We start from the raw sequence: 19,677 nt of genomic DNA, 5'->3' as shown, positions 1-19,677 counted from the left end.
TTCTGCCTCAAAGATCTCGCCAAACTTACTGGTTCAATCTGGCTTCTCTCAGCCTCTGAGTGAATTGATCTGTTTGGTCTCATACTAACTTTGGTGATTTGTTCTCATCTTCTAACTCATTTTATCTTCGCCTGTGTCTCTTCAACCTGTCTCTGTAAAACTCTCCCAGTAAAACTGCTTCCTTTTTCCTCTCTCTCCTCTCTCTTTTCTCTCCCCTCTCCCCAAACCTCTCTCTCCTCTCTCTTAAGTCACCTCTCTTTCCTCTACTTGTGAGAGTTAGACATATCCTACTCTGTCAAATCTTTCTGTGATTCATCACTTTGTCTGACACCCAGTTAGACTTTCAAACACCAGTACTTCCGTCTACCAAGTAACTTTACCTTCATTGTTTGAGAGTAAAGATGTATACCAAAGGCATTAAAGGTGTGTGCTAAGTCTGAGCCTCACCACAACTAGAAAAAACATTTTTTCAATAAACAATACAATCCTGGGATTCACAGTGTGATCAAATGTCCTGCAACACCCCATGGTGTAGCCAATGCTTCCTTAGGCAGCTCACTGGGTTAGCATCAGAAGGTGGTCTTCCAGGTGCTCACTGGGTTAGCATCAGAAGGTGGTCTTCCAGGTGCTCACTGGGTTAGCATCAGAAGGTGGTCTTCCAGGTGCTCACTGGGTTAGCATCAGAAGGTGGTCTTCCAGGTGCTCACTGGGTTAGCATCAGAAGGTGGTCTTCCAGGTGCTCACTGGGTTAGCATCAGAAGGTGGTCTTCCAGGTGCTCACTGGGTTAGCATCAGAAGGTGGTCTTCCAGGTGCTCACTGGGTTAGCATCAGAAGGTGGTCTTCCAGGTGCTCACTGGGTTAGCATCAGAAGGTGGTCTTCCAGGTGCTCACTGGGTTAGCATCAGAAGGTGGTCTTCCAGGTGCTCACTGGGTTAGCATCAGAAGGTGGTCTTCCAGGTGCTCACTGGGTTAGCATCAGAAGGTGGTCTTCCAGGTGCTCACTGGGTTAGCATCAGAAGGTGGTCTTCCAGGTGCTCACTGGGTTAGCAACAGAAGGTGGTCTTCCAGGTGCTCACTGGGTTAGCATCAGAAGGTGGTCTTCCAGGTGCTCACTGGGTTAGCATCAGAAGGTGGTCTTCCAGGTGCTCACTGGGTTAGCATCAGAAGGTGGTCTTCCAGGAGATCAGCAGCAGCACAGGCAGAGAGAAGCTCAGATCCTGCCTCAACCAATGTTAATGACCCCATTCCTCACTTCAGATGGAGAACCTTTCAGACCTTACAACAAGTGCTGCCTGTCACATCCCCAATGTCCCCTCCTTCTATTCTCCATGCAGCCACCCAGTTCTTCCCTTTGTCTCCTATCAGGAAGATGCCACTGCCAGTTCTCAGACACACCATATCTATTTCCATACTATAGCTTTTACCCTAGCCTTTTTCTCCTTGTCAGTGCTTCACCCAAGTCTCCCACAGATAGAAATTATGTTTCCTTCCTTGAATCTTTCCTAGGATGTGTCATCCTCCTTGAGACCCTGGATTCTGAATTTGAAACTCTTTCCTCTCTTCATGTCACCGTCCAGGGCCCCAGCTCCTCACCACTGTGGTTTTTTTCTTCTGCAGCATTTACTATTTTCTGGATACAGATAGGGGGCACACACACATGTGCACATATACACAGGCACACACACACACACACACACACACACACACACACACGCCGCATGTGTACACATTTAAGAATAAACTACATGAGCCTGACTCTGGTGGTGTTGCTTTATATCTCAAAAACCCAGAGCCTCCTTGAGCTCTCATGAAACCAGCTAACCAAAACCAAAACTCAGTTTGTTGAATCCAGAAACAGAATCTTCTGCTCCTGGGTAAGTGTCTAAAGGTGCTGCTTCCATATGACTTTCGGTCCTCATAACCCTTGCTAGGACCCATATATGCATCAGCCATTTCCCATGGCAGCCATTGGACTAGGTGTCTCCCCATTTTTATAAGCACCCTGACTACATTGCTTAGTGGGTAACCTGTGGGTTCAGGGCTCAGAGTGAGCAGCTAGCACATCTCTCCTGACAGGTCCTAACTCATTGCTGGGTGTAGAGTAAGAGCCCAGTGAGTACCTGTGGGAAAGATGAAGAAATTAATTGAATTTAAAAGGTACTCATAGCCATAACTTCAAATTGCTAATAAAGGTATATCTTCTTCACCACCAAAGAGATTCTGGAGATTTCAGGGGAAAAAAATCCCCTTCCCACTAGCAAGCATAGGTAGCCAGTAATGGTCACTAACTGTGGGCAATTCATTTTACTTTTAAAAGTTCATTCAGTGCTCAAGGATGCTGGCCATAGATAACAAATGGTCTAGAGCAGAGGTCAGAGGTCAACAACCAGCTCTCGGGGCACGCAGAGATGGTGGCCACCTTTCTGTGATGGATGGCAGCAACCTTCAGCTTCTAATTGCTTCAAAAGAACACGTGTATGATGCCAGCCCCAAATCACACACATGGGGAGAAAGAGAAGGACAGGCAAGTGGGTCAGTCAGCAAAACTGGACTGGCTTGAGAAATGAAAGCAACCACAGCCCTATTTCCCTCCCCACTGACTTCTTTAAGTATCTCTTTCCTAAGTCATTAATAACTAATTTCACAATCCCTGCATCATATGACAGTCATAAAATATTGCCTGCACTTTTCCCAGCAACTTTTAGTATTGAGCCAATAATTGAATCCAAATTATCTATTAAGTTAATTCTTCGGTAGACAATATTTCACACTTGAGGTCATTTCTCACAAGTCCTCTGGAATGAAGTAAATGTACAGGCAGTGATGACGTTTCCTCTCCTGAACAAGTAAAAATAAAATTGTCGGGTTCCGCCTGGAGGGTGTCAAGCTGTTATGAATTCCTTCTTATTTTTCTTCTCACTGATTAGAACTAGCTCTGTGTCCTCAGACATCACCAGGCTATACGATGCTTCTGTGTGGTCTGTGTCCCAGCTGCAGCTGTCCTGGGCCATTGAATCAAATGTCACCCTCTCCAGCCAGACTCTATGAAGACTTTCCTCTTTTTATTTTATTTATTTTAGATAAATATAGATTCAGATTGCCCTTGTAGAGTCTGGCCAATCCACATTCCCTTTTTAAAGGGCAAGCCTCAAATGGTCCCTGGAGCCATGTTTATGCCAGTGGCCCCATTTCAACCCCCTCCCCTGCCACATGGCTAGCCAACACTGATTAGACTTGGAGAGATGCCTGACAGGGACATACACAATCATCTTATAAGAATTAGAACTTGGGGCAATTGGCCAGATTGTATGGCTGCTTGAGTTAAGGATACAACACACACCTGGACCTTGCTTGAGTTAATCACCTCACAGCTCTAGGTTTTAGTGTCTAGAAGGGTTGGAAAGAGAAAAGGGGGAAGAGAGTAATCAGGAAGGAGAGTGAGAGAGATGATGACAACACAGACATGTGAGACGGTCTCCATGATGGGACACAGGGACCAGAGAAGAAGGGTCTGAAAGGGTGCTAGGAACTCTGGTTCCCATAGAGGCACCTTCTGCTTTTAAAGCCATTATCCCATTATGGTCTGAAAGGAAAATAAAAGAGAGGGAGTGGGGAGAAAAGGTAGGAGAGGAGAAAGAAAACAAGAATGAAGAGTGGAGAAAGGGGGAAGAGGGGAAGGGAAAGAAGGGTAGAAGGGGAAAGGGAAGTAGTGAAGGGAAAGGAGGGAAGGTATGGTGGTTTAAATAGGTATGCCCCATAGACTCATGTGTGAATGCCTGGACCCTAGGGAGTGGCACTATTAGGAAGTGTGGCCTTGTTGGAGAAAGTGTGTCCCTGTGGTGTGGGGGAAAGGGAGGTGGCTTTGAGGTCTCTTAAGCTCAAGTTTTGCCCAGACAATTTCCTTCTGCTGCCTTTGGATCAAGATGCAGAACTCTCAACTCCTTCTCAGGCACCAAATCTGCCTACACGCTGCCATGTTACCAGCCACACTGATAATGGTAAACCTCTAAAAGTGTAAGCCAGCCCCAGTTAAATGTTGTCCATTATGAGCACTTGAAGCAGAGGTGGACCCTACACACCCGTCAATAAAAGCCTGAAAGATAAGAGAAATCTGAGCTAAACATTTTGCAGAGCCAGAGCCAGAGGGCTGTGTTGACAGAGGAATCCTTTCAAGATGTGCTCCCAGGCATTTGTGTTTGCATGGTTTCAGGAGCCCTGTAAGAGCGCCACCTACATTTCCTAGGCCGTGGGTCTTTCTCTCTCTACCCAGCACATCCAGACAAAGCCTACTTTTCAAAGTACCACCAGCTTCCGTCCCAAACCAGGAGCCACCTCAAAGCAAATCAAAGCGAGTCATTCACTCATTCTACATAAGCCAAACAAGTCCCACATGGTGCTCTGGCTAGGCAAGCAGCTTCCTGTCCACCAGCAAGACATAGCGCAGTATTAAAGGACACTCTAGAGCATTCCACCCAGTTGTATCTGTGATCAAGTTCCCATTTTTAATGGAGAGTTTTGTCATAATCCACCAACAGAACTTTCCTCTAAAGAAAGCACTCTCATTCCACATGTGCCTCAGCTGACCCACACCTAACATGCAGTTTCCAGTTAAAACAGTGATGCTGTTCCTCCAAGCCAGTTGATGTTGGTTTAAGGTAAGCAGCCTTAAAAGGAAGTCCCATTTTATTTCTAGATGGGTCTTTGTTTGCTTGCTTGTTGTTTGTTTGTTTGTTTGTTTGTTTGTTTGTTTGTTTGAATTGGGGTGTGTGTGTGTGTGTGTGTGTGTGTGTGCGCTCGCGAGTGCAATTCTCTGGGGAATGGTAGAGGGCATCAGATCTCCTGCAACTGGAGTTGCAAGCAGTTGTGAGCAGCCATGTGCGTACTAAGAACGAAAACTGCATCCTCTGCAAGAGCAGCAGCAAGAGTTTCTAACCACTGAGCCATCCCTCTAGCCCCAACGTGACCTATTTTTAATAACTTTCAGAAGGGGGGTTAGCTAATGTTTTATCTGGGATGGTTTTTCACTACATTTGAAAGTAAAATTGACCTATGACTTTTTTTCTGCCTTTGATTTCGTGTGACAATTAAATTTACTCCACTAAATAAATCGGTATTTTTGTTTTGTTTTGTTTTGTTTTGTTTTGTTTTGTTTTGTTTTCTAAAAAAGCATCTCTGAGGTGAGGGTTATTTTCTCCCCTGTGTATTATGGCCTCAGCTGTAATCCCAGGGACCCAGGTCTAAAGGAGGGACCAGCTGGGATCGAGATTCTGTATGATCTGGGTGTATTGTTCACTCTTTGCACTCTTTGCATGTCTAAGTCTTATGTCTCCAGTTCATCCATGTTCTCCAATGTATTGGCGCTTCGTGGTATCTCTCCCAGGCATTATTTTACTATTGTTTTTAATCCATACTGTCATTTTCCTGTCTTGTCTGGTTTTGATTTTATTACAATTTTTTTGTCTCACCAGTAGTTTATCTATCTTATTAACCTGAAGAAAGGCACTGCACGCAGCATTGCTTCTGAATTTTCTTCGATGTCATTTGTCATTCACTTACTTCCACCCGAACAGTTATTATTCCCTACTTTTAAGTGTTTTGTACACTCTTCTAGCCTGGTGTTTTCATTCTCCAGACACAAGTCTTTGGTTAAGGGATAGAGGTTGGCTAATAATAGCTATGTCTTCCTGGGTACCATGTAATGCTTGAGGCCTTTCAATGTTGTGTACTGACCAACTCAGGATATTTAAGTTGCCCTTCATCTTCTTCATTTCTTTGTGAAAAGACCATTCAAAACCCTTGCTTCCAGCTATTGTTGTCTCATTGTATTTTTGGTCAAAAGCCTTTATATGATGTTGATCCTTCAGAATTTATTGAGGCTGCCTTTGTGCCATAACTTATGAGCATTTCTGCGAACATTCTACCAAAAGGGGTGTATTTTCTATTTGCTGTAAGTTACATATTTGTGTGTAACACTACACTTATTTTCAAGCTTATTAAACAAGTTGTTCAAAGTTTCTATATAGCTAATAAATTTGTCAGCTTGCTCTATAAACTTGTGAAGGGAATATGTTTAAAATATTCAAATAAAATGGTTGATTTATCTATTTCTCTCTCTGTTTCTGCATCTCCTTTTTATAAGTGCACGCATGTATATTGACTATGCACACATAGACAACTTTCTTACTAGGTGTATATATATTTTTCATCATTTTTATAGTGTGATCTTTGTGTTCCTTTTACTGGAATATAATCTTTTTATTTCTTACAAATTTTCCTCTGATTCACATTAGCTTTCTGTTTCTTCTGTTCTTTACTGCCAGCTCTTTTAATGTCTCTGACAGAAAGCTTAATCCTAAATCCCCTGTCCTGAATCCCTACTTAAGTCTCCAACTTTATGTTTTGATGTGTTGTGTGTGTGTGTGTGTGTGTGTGTGTGTATGGTTTTGTGCTGCTTTTTCTTGTTCTTTTTATTGATGTTTGCCTGTTTTATTATATTCTGGTTTATTTGACTTTTATTTCCTGTTTGTTTTCTAAAGAGAACAAAAAAAGGCATGGAGTTGGATGGATGAGGAAGTGGAGAGGACCTGGAAGATGAGGGAAGGAAAACCTTGTTCACACAGTATGAAAAAAATTCTACTTTCTAATACTATATATATATATATATATATATATATATATATATATACACACACACACACACACACACACACACATACACATATATATATATATATGGAGAGAGAGACAGAGAGAGAGAAGAGACAGAAAGACGGAAAGAGACTCTGTAATTTGAAATAGGAGTCCAGTCCTTTACATTATTGTAAATCCATATGATATTAGAGTAAAGCTTGCTGTCTTCTTCCATGTTTTCCATTTCCTGCCCTTTCTTCTGGACAGATAAACTTTTCCTCTGCTGGTCCAAAAGTTAAGCATAGCAAGGTCACTAAGTCAAGTCCATTCTGGCAAGATGCAAGACTCACCCGGGGATGTCTCTGCTTCCAGGATTCCTCGCTAGTGCAGACAAATCATCCCTGGAATCACATGTGAGTCACACACTCAGACTTTTCCACCCTGAGACCCTCACTCACCATCTCCCTCTGCAGGCATCAGCGCCACTGTCTGAGGCTCTCCCACCTTCTGCTCCTTCCATGGGAAGCCAGATCCCATCATGGCATCTTCTCAGTACTCCTTCCTGGACCAATGCCTCTGATTGGTCCATTAGTAGATTCTAACTACTTAGACTTGGAGTGAGTGTTTAATCTGCAGAACTGATGCTAATGAGGGCTCAATGAAAACAGTGTCATTCTACCTAAGATCCCCACCTATAATCCAAGGGAGCTAAACAACATGCTACCCAAGTCCCTGTAGCTCTGATTCACAAAATTCATTCCTCTGTCCTCCACTGTTGGCTCCATCTTCTGCCCCATTTTAACAACTTGCCTTCCATTAACCATTTCCTCGGGGTACTTTGGGTGAGAGACCAAGACACCCAGAGCCTTCTCTGGCCTTGTATGTCAGAAGTTTATTTTCTTAAGAACACTGGAAGACTTGGGTTTTGTCTCAGAGATGTTGGGGTTCTGAAATGCCCTCCTTCCTTTCTAAACAGTATTACCATTGGCATACGATAAGGGAAAAGAGCTGTGTGTGAGAAAGCCAGATGGTAGGAATGGGAATCCTCCAGCAGTAATCTCATGGACAGATGGGGACAATGACATCTCGATGGATACCAGCATGAGCAGTTGATGCCAAAACCAGATGAGTCTGCCCCTCCTCCACCCTATACCTACAGTTCACATAACATCTCCCTGGGTACCCAGGACAATGGGTATAAGGATAAATAATTACAACTCATCAGGCTGAGAGTAGGCAGAGCAGACTTGATCAGGAAAGAGGATCATGAATAGAATGGACCACCACCCCACCATAGTGCCTAACTAAATGAGAGATAAGAGAGTAGAAGTTTCCAGAAAATATCTCCCCAGGGCATGATTTAGCAGCCAGCCAGATGCCCTGTTAGATTCTCACCTGGGTGCTATGACCAGCTCCTCTCAGTCTTTCTCCACTCGGACCCCATCACACCTCATTCCTTCTAGCTGAATCCTTGGTCTCAGCAGTCTCAATTGTAACACAATCTCTGCTCAGCATACAGCAACAACAGCAACACCCTGCCAACCAATCAGCACAAGCTTCTTCCCTGGGCGTTGAGCACTGCAACTCCAGTTCACTCTGGTGATGACAGACAGGTTCTCTCTCTCTCTCTCTCTCTCTCTCTCTCTCTCTCTCTCTCTCTCTCTCTCTCTCTTTCTCTCTCTCTCTCTGCAGATCCATTCCCTAGCCCCCCTCCCCCAGGATGCTCCTGCTTTCATCATCCCAGATAGCATGCAGCATCCCAAGGATTGTCTATGTCCCATCAGAGGCAAAAGCCCATCTGAGCCCTGGGGGACCGCCTTATCTGTCTTGTGACCTCTCTGTGTGGCTCTGCCTAATAGCTGCAGGACTATTCCATTTCCCACCCCCTTCCAGGGAAAGTTCCCCCACCACCACCCCCAGGAGAATTACTGAGCACTTAGAGGAAGAGTGCTAATAGGAAACAGTAGGAGAACAAGCCGTTGGTGCAGGCACCTCGCTTCCTTTCCTTAATTTACAACAAACCACCTCTGTTTATTGAGCCAGTAACATATTTGAACACCGACTCATAAGAGGCCCTTCTCACAGATACCGTATATCTGGCAAGTAATTCCCCTTCCACTGAGGTGTGTGTAGAATTCAGCGCAGGCAATTTACAAGGCTGTGTGGGGAGACACTTGAGCTGTGAGCTGTTTGCACAGCAGCCAGAAGGCATGTCCTGTAAAGGAATGGCCTCCTATGCTTGAGCTCTCATCCCTGGCTAAAACCCTGTGCACCCCTCTTGGAAGGTGGATGTGCAGAGTGAGTTTTTCTAAGGCGCTGCCTGGCCATCTTCTCCTAAGCTTCTTTCCACCCTCTACTAACCACGTGTAGCTGCCCACACAAGTATGGTCACCTCTATTACAAAATATGACATGTCAATGGAGTAGCATGGGGGGGGGGAAGCCAAGGTATACCCCTGAGAAATTATGCCATGCAGCAGATCTTATATAAAGGGGGTTTACTGGGGGAAAGTGAGAGGAGTGAGGACCTGGGAAGGGATAAAGGCGGATGAGCAGTGAGCCAGGACAGCAGAGAGAGAGAAAGAGAGAGAGGGACTGAGAAGGAGAGAGCAATAAGTTAGGGGCAGTCCTTTTACATGCAACACATACCTGGTGCCCCTGGCAGCCCCAGCAGGTGATGACATGACATGAGCTGTTGCTAGGTCCCTAAGCAAAGCCTAGTGGAGTTGCCTATGAGTTAACAACCTCTTTTTACAGAGAGGGAAAACAAAACCAGAAAAGCCAACAGTCCCTAAAACTTCTGTTCATTGTTTGTCCGCAGCCCCAGAATAGCATTCACATGTTCCTTCTCTAGATAGACCATGAAATAAAAAACAGATTGTAGGGATCCCCTCTTTTCTCTGCCACAGAGAATGGAAGAGAAGGAAGGCAGGCTGTCTGTCATATGATGTGGGAGAGAATCTCCCATGAACAAGGAAGATACAACCAAAACCATCAGATTCCAGTTCAGTGAGCCTCAAATGAAGACAAAAACCCTGCTTCTATAACAATGCTCCCACACCCACTCACCCACTCCCTCCCCCCTTCCCACCCTGACATTCCCCTACACTGGGGCATTGAACCTTCACAGGACCAAGGGCCTCTCCTCCCATTGATGCTTGGCAAGGCCATCTGCTACATATATAGCTAGAGCCATAGGTCCATCCCTGTGTACTCTTGGGATGGTGGTTTAGTCCCTGGGAGCTCTGGGGGTGGGGGGGGTGGTCTGGTGTTGATATTGTGTTCTTCTTATGGGGTTGCAAACCCCTTCAGCTCCTTCAGTCCTTTCTCTAATTCCTCCACTGGGGACCTCATGCTCAGTCCAATGGGAGGCTGCAAGCATCTGCCTCTGTATTAGTAAGGCTCTGGCAGAGCCTCTCAGGACACAGCTATATCAGGCTCCTGTCAGCATGCACCTCTTGGCATCCCCAATAGTAACTGGGTTTGGTGACTGTATATGGGATTGGATCCCCAGGTGAGGCAGTCTCTGGATGGCCTTTCCCTCAGTCTCTGATCCACACTTTAACTCCATATTTCCTCCTGTGAGTATTTTTGTTCCCCCTTCTAAGAAAGACTGAAGCATTTACACTTTGGTCTTCCTTCTTCTTGAGCTTCATGTGGTCTGTGAATTGTATCTTAGGTATTCTGAGCTTTTAGACTAATATCCACTTATCAGTGAATGAATACCATGCGTGTTCTTTTGTAATTGGGCTACCTCACTCGGGATGATATTTTCTAATTCCATCCATTTGCCTATGAATTTTGTGTGAAGTCACTGTTTTTCATATCCATTCCTCTGTTGAGTGACATCTGGGTTCTTTCCAGCTTCTGGCTATTATAAATAAGGCTGCTATGAACATAGTGCAGCATGTGTCCCTGTTATATGTTGGAGCATCTTTTGTGTACATGCCCAGGAGTGGTATAGCTGGGTCCTCAGGTAGTACTATGGCCAACTTTCTGAGGAACCTTCAGACTTATTTCCAAAGTGGTTGTACTAGCTTGGAATGCCATCAACAATGGAGAAGTGTTCCTCTTTCTCCACATTCTCACCAGCATCTATTGTCACCTGAGTTTTTGATCTTAGCCATTTTGACTGGTGTGAGGTGGAATCTCAGGGTTGTTTTGATTTGCATTTCCCTCATGACTAAGGATGTTGAACATTTCTTTAGGTGCTTCTCAGCCATTCAATATTTCTCAGTTGAGAATTCTTTGTTTAGCTCTGTAGCCCAAATTTTAATAGGGTTATTTGATGCTCTTGAGTTCTTTGTATATATTGGATATTAGCCCTCTATCAGATGTAGGGTATAGGGTATATGGGTAAAGATCTTTTCCCAATCTGTTGGTTGCTGTTTTGTCCTAATGACAGTGTCCTTTGCCTTACAGAAGCTTTGCAATTTTATGAAGTCCCATTTGTTGATCCTTGAATTTAGAGCATAAGCCATTGGTGTTCTGTTCAGGAAATTTTCCCCAGCGCCCATGTGTTCGAGACTCTTCCCCACTTTCTCTTCTATTAGTTCCAGTGTATCTGGTTTTATGTGGAGGTCCTCAGTGTTCACTTGATGCTTTGGTTTTACTCTGAAAGACAGTAGGGGTGTGGGTGGGAGCTATACAGTGTCAGGAACCAGTACAGTAGGAACTGATAATGTAACTACTGATTTTTCATTGTCTCTTCCTTGCTAAAGTATAATAGCCCATCTTCTCTAAGGAGTCTTTTGTCCTAAGTCCAGGTACCCCAATAATAGGCCTTATCCCTCTCCTTCAGACCATTAAGACCATTAATACTTGACAAGCTCCTTTATATAGGGAGTGAAGGGGCTCTGGCAGGCCTCTACCTTCTCCCATCTCCTCTGCCTTACTAAAAAACTAAAAAAACTATTAGATTACATTCCCAAAACTAGCCACCAAAGTGTATTCTCTCATTTGACCACTTCCTCCTCCTGAAGCTGACTACCAAGGTCCAGCTTTCAAAGTATTGAAGTCCAGTAGTCAAAAGCCCCCTTTTGACTCACCTAATTAACATGCCCAATTAAAATTAACCAACTCATCCTAACACTGGGTTTCCCCTTTCCCTTTATAAACCACCATTTGTTTATGGGCCACCTCTGTCTCCTCTCTATCCAGAGGCAGTCCTTCTTTGTTCCTCCCATGCAAATATCCCTTCCCCCATCTCCCGTGTATCTTTCTCATTCTCCCTTATCTTTATGTCCTGTCTTTGTCTCTTGTCCCCTGCATGCTGTTCCTCTGAGGCAGATAACTCTACAATGTACTGAGAACTTGGTCTTGGGGTGTCTTGTGCCAATACTAGTTCTTTCAGGGACAAGGGATTGGAAAGGGACCAAACATTGATACATCCAAACATTGATAAATCTTTTCTAGTCATTTGTTTTCCAAATATTTAGATACTGTTAGAAAACTGGCTTCAGAAGAAAAGAAAGAACCCTGTATGTCTCTTCTTCCAGAAGACGTTATGGAACTTGTGTCGAGGACTTACAGTACTGTTGTCATTGCTTTAGAAAGTCAACTGTCCCCCATTTGACTGAAGTTTCTCAAAGGAAGGGCCACTGTTCCTAGACCACTTTGTTCCCTGTGTTTCTTGGCACACAGATCATTCAGCTGCCTGTCCTTGGGAGTGACAACAGGGGATAGGGAACTCACACAACGAGGAACATATTCTAGCAGATCTAAGGAACAATAATGAAGGTCAAAAGGAGGAGAGGTCCTTGGAGGGCCAGAGCCCACTCAAAGAAACTTGTGGTAATTTCCAAAGGCATCCTTGGCTGTCCACAAAGCTGTCTACTGTAAACAATAGTTACCAAAAAATACCTTCCAGTAGGGTCAATCTGTGTCCCCTTCCAAATATGAGACCATTCTTAATAGTTTGGGTCTTCCTGAAGGTCTTGCCCCTTGCTGTAGGAAGGAAAAGAAGGAAGCAGAAGAGAGGGTAAAAAAAGCCCCATTGGCCCCCAGGGGTTGCTGAAAGCCCAAATACCCTTGGAAGTTAGAGCCTAAATTTTTCTGCATGTTTGGCTCAGGAAGCTGGGAGCACAGCCAAGAGAGGGCGGGTGGGGGCAGCAGGAAGTGGGCCTGCCGTCCTGCAAGCTTAGAAAAAAGAAAGTGAAAAGTCTCCTTACAGATGGAATTGAAGGTTGACACAGCCCTTTGTTCTGCCCAGGTGCTGATGGAGCAAAGTCAGACAGGACAGCCAGGCAGGTGGAGTAGCCATGAGCCACATTCTGCCTTGGGCTTCCTAATACCAGCTGTGCCCTGTAGTCTGTGCTCCATAATGTAAGATGCAAACACCCCAGTCCAGCTGGAGTGTAAGGCACCCAAACTACAGAAGATAGCTTCAGAAGCAGCTTCCATTTCTTTATGGGGCTAAAAGCTGCTGTATCCTATCTGAAGGCACTCCATCACGCCAAAGCATTCTGGGGAGAGGACACTGTGGTAGAGAGCAGGCAAGACTGAGAGCCCTGATAGAAGCGCCTCTGGAGATATCCCAAGACAACTTCTACTTTACCAGGGGGAACTGAGGTCATCTGGGGAAAGGAGGACCACCCAGTCCTCCTAGTGGGGAGAACATCTTCCTCCATATGATGTCAGGGCAACAATAACGTCAGTCAAACAAGGTGTGGAGGGTCAGAGCTGTGATCCAAGCCAGAAAGGGTGGCAGGAAGACATGGAGCTGTTCTTGCCAGCGCCTCCCACCAGATACCTACCGCAGCCTGGGATTCGGCAAATCCCATCTGTCTTCCAAGCTGGGCTGTTAACAACTTACTCCAAAACTCCCAAGTCTTTCCAAGACAGATTCCCATGAGTCTTTTAGGACCTCCTGGAGAAGCAGGAAGGAAACAGACATTTTCTCCCACGCAAAGAACAAGCAAACGACGAAAATAATCAGGAAAACAAAGAAGAGGAGAGTGGGTCAAAGGTCAGGTTCTAGGGATACAGCACCCTGAGCAGCTGACCACAGGCTCCAGACAAAGTTCCCCCATCTGCTGGACTCCATGAGCCTGGGTGATAGGCACCTTGGCCTAGGCCTCTTCCTTGTCCTCTTGGCAAAGTGCTAAGCTTCTTAAGAATTGAAGGTGCTGATGCCTGAAGCCAGGTCTCCTAATATCTGTGACTTCTAGCTACCGTCTCAGAGACCTAGACCAGACTCCTGCTCTCAGCCTTGTGGATGGTTCCCTGTGGTGACCTGGAACAGAAAAGAGCCTGTGTGCCTACATCCAGGGTCCAGGTTGACAAAGACTCAAAGCAGCCCTTAGAGCAGCTGCCACCTAACCACCTGGAACAAAAAGACTGGACCGAGAGAGGAGGGGAAGGGGAGCCATTGGAGCAAGAATTTTCCTTAGAGTCACAGGACTGTCCTGTCAATTCCCTAGCTGAGGGACAGTGCTCCTGGGAGGGAGAACAAGACACTCACTCTCCTGGAAGCCCCCACTATTTGTTCCTTCTGAACAAGGTGAAAGCAATATGTCTTTGGGTGCAGGGAGATGTCTGCAAAGCTCAAAAGAGCCCAGAGAAGGAGAGACAAGAGTTTGCCAAGGTAAACCCAGGGTCATAATACAATTACACACTTAGTAAAATGCAGTGAATACCCTTCTCCCGCTTTGAGGAGGAGTAAAATTGAGGAAGATTAAAATCCCCACAGAATACACTGGCTTGCTAGAGACAGCCATCCCACAAGCTTAGTGTGTTCTGCAGATGGAGCCCAGCCCATGTCAGTGCTGATGGACGTCTGAGGGAGGGAGTAGGACGTTGCTATAGTTGTGCTGGAATGTTCCCCAGTTTTTTGAGTTATAAGTCTGGCCCTCAGCTTAAGGCACTGTGGTGGAACCTTTAAGAAGCATGTTCTAGTAAGAGGGACTTAGGCCATTGGAGGCATGTCCTTGAAGGACTGGGGGCCTTCATTCTGCCTTTGCTTCCAGGTCTCTGTGAGGTAACCAGATTTTCCTCTGGCTGTCCACTTCCTGGCAGCCATGACAGTCTACCTCTCTAGACTCCAAGCAAACATGAACTGAAACCTCAGATACCAAGAGCCATAACAATTATTCTCTCCTTATAATTGATTTCCACGGGTATTTTGTCATGGTGAGAGAAGCTCACACATCAGACTGGAACGTAGGATGTAAGTTGAAGGATCTTGATGCTGGGAGAATGTCTTCCTGTCTGCTTCCTTATGACTTCATGGGCCTCGAGCAATGAGATTTCTCATGTTTTTCTGCACCTTGATCAGCTGGAAAAATGCATGTTTAGAGGGCCATCACGACTAGGGCACTGGGTCTCTGGATTAATTTCAACAAGTTGCAAGTGTAGAGGTCAAGGGAAGATGTCAGGTGTCCTAATCCATCCCTCTTCCCCTTATTCCCTTGAGCTGAGGTCTCATTAAACCTGGAGCTAGGCAATCAGCAAGCGCTGGCAATCCTCTCCTCTCTGCCCTTCCAAGATGCTAGGATTACAGGAGCATGTCAGCACCCAGACTTTTCTATGGGTGCTTTGGATCTGAACTCAGATCTTTATCCTTGCACAACAAGCACTGAGCCATCTCCCCGGTGGTTCTTTGTGTAAATATAAACACAAATGCATGCATATGGTAACACTTCTTCCTTCTATTTTACAGAGCCAGTGATATACGTCACATGCTCCCAGTCAGTAGGTTCTCTCACCTAGCAGAATGCCCTGAAACAACTTCTTCTCTGCCTCTGCAGCATTTTCTAATCCCTCCAAATACATTCATTCATCTGTCCTCTGTTGACAGGAAGCTTCTGTGCTATCGAATGACTTTGTGTATGTGTGGTTTTACAGCAGTGCAGCTGGACACTAGAGGATGGATCTTCAGCACTGGGACCAGAAGTCAGACACATTTGTGACACGGTAGACATTATTACCATTCTCCCATAAAGAAGAGTCTTTGATTTCACACTCACCCTGCAAGAGAGGAGGCTCCTGCTCTCCAACAACTTTGCCAACATTGCATTTTTGTCAAGATTTGGGGGATTTGCCCACCAGAGAGGTAAGAAAAGGAATGTCTCTGTGTGGTTTTGATTTGCATTCTCTCATCATGAATGGGCTACTTGCCTATTCATGGGTAAAGGGCATTTGCATTTCTTTCTTTGTGATTTCAATGTTCATGTCCTTTGACCATTTTCCATTGGGTTATGGATCTTCTCAATTTCTAAATCTTTTTATACTAAAGGGATTAGTGCTTTGTGAGATGAATTGCAAATACTTTTTCCTCACATTGTCAAATACCTTTTGACTGAATATGGTGTTCCAGATATGGACAGAATGTTTAAATATATATGCATGTATTCAAATGTATCCATCATTTTTATGGCTTCTAAACTCACACCCTACTTACAAAGGCTATCACCCTCCACAACCCCCAAGTTTTCTCATACTTCTTTTACTTTCCTCCTTTCTACCACTTAAATCTTTCTCAGTACACGGGTGAAGAATGGAGGCAAACTATTTTTGTTTCCAAAATGGCTTCTCTACTGCCCTAATATCATTGGTCAAGGTTCTCGTTTGCAGGATCTGTGGTGAGGCAGAATTAAATGCCAGCCACACAGCATGAGGACCTGAGTTTGTATCTCCAGTACCTATCTAAAAGCCAGAAGCTGTAAACTTAGCACTGGGAAGGTGTGAAGAGGGAGGTACAGGTAGGCCAGCCTAGCCAAATTCACCAACTCCCAGTTTGAGAAGAGATCCTGTCTCAAAAGAAAAAATGGTGACCAATCTAGGAAGACATTTAACATCAACTTCTGGCCTCCATATGCACACAAGTATGAACGGGTTCCCACTCACCAGCACCCCGCCCCCGATACACACTCCCATTTGCCACACTGACAAGGCATCATGTGTACCATATTGCTTTCTTACACATTGTCTTAGGGTTTTACTGCTGTGAACAGACATCATGACCAATGCAACTCTTATAAAGAACATCATTTAATTGCAGCTGGCTTACAAGTTCAGAGGTTCGGTTCATTACCATCAAGATGGGAGATGGCAGTGTCTTGGCTGGCACGGTGCAGGAGGAGTTAAGAGTTCTACATCTTCATCTAAGGCTGCTAGCAGAATACTGGCTTCCAGGCAGCTCGTATTAAAGTGCATGCCCACAGTCACATACCTACTCTAATAAGGCCACACCTCCAAATAGTGCCACTCCCTGGGCCAAGCATATACAAACCAGCACACACATAAACTGGACTTATCCTGGTTCTGCTGTTCAGCCTCAATAGCCTAGCTATCTGTCTGTGCTGATACCACACAGCCTTAATGAGTAAGACTGCATCAGGTTTTCTGGTTGTCTCATAGGACTAGTCTCCCCACAGTCTTCTCTCTTTCTTTTTCACATATGTTTTACATGTATTGCCTGATTATTTCTCAACACAAACTTTAAAATACTTTGCCCAGCTCCGAGAGGAGGGAGCACCTGTGAGACGACTTCTGTTAGTTACGATTTACCCAGTCTGTAGTAGTCTGTTATAGTAGTAGAACACGGACGTCTAGTCCACAAACTAATTTATAAACAACAAATGCATTGTTAATTATTATAGATGTCAAAAACATGCCAACAGATGGCAAATCTGATGGGGTTTGAACCTCAGAGGGCTTTCCTTGTCTCCTCACATGGGAAGAAAACATATACAAGCATTAATATCAGGCCCCCATAATATTCCTCATGGAGTGGAACCATATAACACTGATGTTGAAGCAAACATTATATCAAAATGGGATTTGAGATTTAAAGGTTAGAGAGAGGAGTATTCCTGAACTGCAGAGTTGAGTTTCACCACAACACTGACGCTCATGGACTAAATTTCTCCTTGTCTTTGCTTTTAGACTGTGACACCCATCTGACAAGAACTCCTGGCATACAAGCTTCCTGTTGCTTTAGGGTCCATCAGACTGCATGCCACGGGTGGCAGCTGCCTTCAGCTCTCTGCACACTTGCCCATCACTTATACCTGGTCTTTCTCCTGGAACGCCACACCTGCTGCGCATCTCCTGCATGTTGGCCCGGCTTCACATCCAGCACTCGACAGACCTCAGGAAGCCACAGAAGCCTTCCCTTTCCCCAGTATTCACTGGCAGAGCCATATTTTTATATCTCAACTTAACTAGGCTACAGAGCACCCAGCCGCCTGTCTATTTCTGTGAGGATATCTCCAAAAGACCTTGTTCTTTAAGCCAACGAAGGAGGATTCTGCCCTTTTCCATATGATTCAGCATCGTACAACCCACTGAAGACTAGGAAGGTTGGGTACACTCCCTCTGCTGAATGTCTGGAATGGAGCCATCAAGGTTTTTCTGCTTATGAGCTCAGGTATACCAAATGCTCATTGAATTTCAGGCCTTCGGACTTGAACTAAGATTACACTGGCTTTCCTGGTTGTCCAGCTGCCAGATGGCAGACCATGAGACTTAGTTCTCATGGTCATGTGAGTTAATTCCTTATAATAAATTCCAGTTTCTGTGTTTCCTAATGCTTGTTTCTGTGATGGAGCCTAATACACCACTTCACTGGAGCACCCCGTGCTGTGTACTGGGTCTATCTCTTTGTATTCTACCCACACTGCCTTCATCAAAGGAGGTCTCCTCCATTAAACCCAGAGCTTCTCTAGGCAAAGCTTCATTTGTATTCTAATGATGGCCTATAGGAGATATACAATATATGTTTGTTTTAAAAAATGAACAAGCAATCAAACAGGTGAAGAGAAGGCCCTGGGTGTAAATCTTTCCTTCCTACCACCATGTACTCTTACTTGGACACGGTGTCTGCTGTGGAACTCTGTCCTCTGGCTATACCATGCTCTTTGCTGTCTTAAAAGCAAAACAACTATAGTTGTTTGCATGAGATCCTCACAAGACAAGACCCATTAACAGTCCACCAAGGAAACAGAGAGGACAGCTCATGAGATGGTACACAAAGCCCTACATCTTTGGATATACAGTTGACGAATAATTGCTGAGTAGGGAGACAAATTCTTCTTGGATGATGTAGCATCCCTTAAATTGCCCATGTTCCTGTAAGTAATCCCAATTAAACCTAATCGTTCACCCAACTAGACTTGGATGGAATCGTTTCTTTATTCTGTTCTGTGTGCCCTATTCAAGGTGAATAGATTTCTGTCCCCATCTCCCCAAGGAAAGTTATCCAATGATATTAAACACATTCCGTCCTCAATTTCCATGCCTATACAATTCAGATAATAATAAAACACCCTCGATACTATTTATACGATTAAATAAGATAACTGTGTTAAATGCTGGGCTGCTATCCGGTGCCTGAGAAAGCACTGAATTAACAACCACTGCTATCAATGTCACTAACGATAGTTTAGTTAATAGAGTTCCAAGCTTGAGCATTATGTTTAACAAAAAGATCTGCGCTGGGGCTCAAGTGTCAGGGACATTTGCCACAGACAGGGGCAGGTACTTAGTGGTGTATTCTGCTCCTTCCCAACAGATCATCCCCTCTCCAGCTGTGACCCCAGCCAGATGTGCAGAGTTCCTGCCTCGGCAGACTCAGGGTTTCCTGGTACATCCCCCATTCCCATCCCCCTTTCCAGCAGGTGCCTGCTCACAGAGTGTCTGAGGACACCACAAAGGTTCTGCAGTGTGAGTTAGCACCCCAGCAGCCCCGGAAACCCTGCAGGGAAGAAACACCATCACGGTGCCAAGAACTTTCCAGAGCATTCATCAGAAATGCTTGCTGAACAGCAAACCCCAACTTCACATACGGTCCCACCGGAAAACTGCTGACAAAGGTCTGGTTATGTAAGTGAGGCGGTGGATAATTAGCACAACTGCTCCCCAGAAGAAGAGGAAGAAACAGCCCCTCGGGGCCTGCTCTGTCTTCTAGAAGGAGACCGCATTGTTCCTGTGTTAGGCCAAGAATCAGGCAAGAATTTTGCTCCCTAGATTGAATGAAATTTGAAAGCATCAGACGACTGCCTGCTAACCCAACAGAAGTAAGGTCAGGGTTCAGGACTCTTCTGG

At 45.0% G+C, this 19,677-nt stretch overlaps 1 long non-coding RNA gene across 1 annotated transcript; it reads right to left on the bottom strand.

Annotated features, from left to right (window-relative positions):
* Nucleotides 1-252: 252 nt before the first annotated feature.
* Nucleotides 253-2,121, bottom strand: LOC148001031 (uncharacterized). The gene is made up of 2 exons (XR_015638916.1): nucleotides 1,152-2,121; nucleotides 253-706 (listed from the first exon to the last, which is right to left on the bottom strand). It is a non-coding gene; the product is annotated as an uncharacterized LOC148001031 (long non-coding RNA).
* Between the last annotated feature and the right edge of the window lie 17,556 nt (nucleotides 2,122-19,677).

Source organism: Rattus norvegicus, chromosome 15 (genome assembly GCF_021556685.1).
Source record: "Rattus norvegicus strain SHRSP/BbbUtx chromosome 15, alternate assembly SHRSP_T2T, whole genome shotgun sequence".
NCBI lineage: Eukaryota > Metazoa > Chordata > Mammalia > Rodentia > Muridae > Rattus > Rattus norvegicus.
The sequence above is the reverse complement of the archived record's forward strand: the minus strand, read 5'-3'. Positions and strand labels throughout refer to the sequence as shown.